Below are 2305 nucleotides of genomic sequence, written 5' to 3'. Positions count from 1 at the left end.
TTAGTGACAATTATTTAATTGTCGCTATTGAACATACAATTTAGTCACAAGAATTTTTTCACAAAATATACCATTTTTAATTTGCTACGACTTTTGTAGTTGAATTGTGAGATTATTAGCTACGAATTACTTTTTAGTAAAAGCTAAAAGATCATACTTCGTAGATAACTATAATTCTAAAGTTTTGTTCATGCAACATACATATAATTACTTTAAGATTACTTGAAATTGAAATTAAAATTAAAATATTCATCTTTGACAATTATCAAGTTCGAGAAATTAGAACTCCATTTTCACTTATGTTAGAAATTTTAGGAGTATTTTTCGTTCTAGCACAATTCAATTTCTTGTTGGGAAATATCAAGTTTATTTAATTTCAAGTAGGACATGAATCATTCAATTTGATTCTTAGTAAACAATTTATGCCGTGAATTTGCCTTTTTCAAGGCAATATTATTTTCGTTTTCTCTTTTAAGTTTAGGTGTCTTTTTGGGACTAGAGGACAAAATGATTGCTCCTTGAAAAGTTCTTTTTGGTATTTTTGAAAGTTTTGGGACTAGAGGACAAAACTGAAGAGCGGCAAGTTATTTTTTGGTATTTTTAATTTTATTTATTCTATTTCAAAGTCGTATGAAAAAAGAAGCGGCAATTTTCCCTCCTTTCTTTTTTGTGTTCTCAAGACCCTTTTTTTAGTTGAGTAGTGCCGCCTCCTATTTCTTAATTCTCCTCCATTCCTCTCTTAATTCTTTGTGACATTCATTTCTCCATCAAATTATTGCACCTGTTAGATCTACTATATTGCTTCCATTAATATTTTATTTCTTTCTCTTTCACACACATAGATCCTCTTATTCAATATTGCTTAATTTTCATCGAAATCTTTTACTGATTTAATAGTATAAAAGATCAAATCCGGGTGATGGGAATTTTAAGACGCAAAGCCACTTCTGGAGCCTCCTTTGCTTTGATACAAATCCTCAAGCTAAGTTAAGAAATATCATTTCTATTTCAATTTTGCGTCTCTCATATGGAATTATTTTTCTTTCAATTGTAGGGCAATAAAATTTTGGGTTTCTCCAGATGATATATTATATGTATGTATTTGTGGGTTCTTATTGATTTAATTCCATTGTAGAGGTATGAAGAAATTTGTCAATTATTCTTTATTTTTTGAGAGATTAAGTACTTTTAATTTTATATCTCTTCTTGTTAATTCTTGTGGCTATTTGCAGTCAAAGAACAATTAATATTTATTGTCTAACTTTGAGTAAGCATCTTTCTACCTGTACTAATTTGTCATTCTATTATTTGCTTCACTAATTAAAATATGATATGTCATTTATTGGCTAAATCTTGTTCATCAAAAAGTACGTACTAAAATTATTTTTTTCTTCATCAGGTACATGAAAGTGTAAATTTATTCAAGAGCAATTTTACCAGACGAGTGGTTACATTAGCATTTGAGGAAGCAGTTACTAAAACTATTTGTATTTCGATTCGACCTTATGTTGTTGAATAAATTTTATTTTGTTTCGGTGTTTTAGTTTACGGAGTTTGTAATGAATATCATCTTAATGTAGTATTAGTTCTTAATTATGTGATCGTCGGTGAAAATTTTTGTTGTTCCCTTCCACTTTTACTATGTTATTTACAACAACAACAACTACCCAGTATAGTCTCACAAAGTGGGGTATGGGGAGGGTAATATATAGAAAGGCCTTATCCCTACCCGAAAGGACAGAAAGGTTGTTTCCAATCGACCTTCGGCTCAGGAAAGGATTACTATGTTATTTCCATTTAGTAAATAATAAATTCTAGAATTAATGGGAAATTAGATAAATACTACATAATAGTTTTCAACTACAAATTATAAATTAGATATTGTAAAAGCAAAGCTGTCACTATTTTATATATTTAGGGACTAAACATTTTCTATACATTAAAGGTAGTCTTTAGTGACAAAATAACATCGATTTAACTATGAAATTTATGTAACTTTAGAGACATTTGATAACGTCATTTATTAAACTAAATAGTTAGTGACAAGGTAGTTTCGTCGGCATTGATAATCTTTTTAGTGACAAAAGCACGCCATTAACGATGAATATTTTATACTTTTTCTGACGAACAAGTTCGTCACAAATACTAGGTATTTGGGAACGAAAAAAAATTTGTCCCTAATATAACTTGATTTAGTGACGAACCACCAACTTGTCTTTGTATACTTTTGGTGACGGTGTTTTTGGGACGAAAAATTGACGAATTATTTTTTGTTTCAAAAGATTTTTTGTGACGAAATATGACT

The 2305-nt window shown here is 29.1% G+C and overlaps 1 long non-coding RNA gene across 1 annotated transcript; it reads left to right on the top strand.

Annotated features, from left to right (window-relative positions):
• Positions 1-659: 659 nt before the first annotated feature.
• Positions 660-1627, top strand: LOC109218792. Its single transcript, XR_002066831.1, has 2 exons — positions 660-1267; positions 1400-1627. It is a non-coding gene; the product is annotated as an uncharacterized LOC109218792 (long non-coding RNA).
• Positions 1628-2305: the final 678 nt, after the last annotated feature.

The sequence above is a fragment of the Nicotiana attenuata genome, unplaced genomic scaffold, assembly GCF_001879085.1.
Source record: "Nicotiana attenuata strain UT unplaced genomic scaffold, NIATTr2, whole genome shotgun sequence".
Classification (NCBI taxonomy): Eukaryota; Viridiplantae; Streptophyta; class Magnoliopsida; order Solanales; family Solanaceae; genus Nicotiana; species Nicotiana attenuata.
The sequence above is the reverse complement of the archived record's forward strand: the minus strand, read 5'-3'. Positions and strand labels throughout refer to the sequence as shown.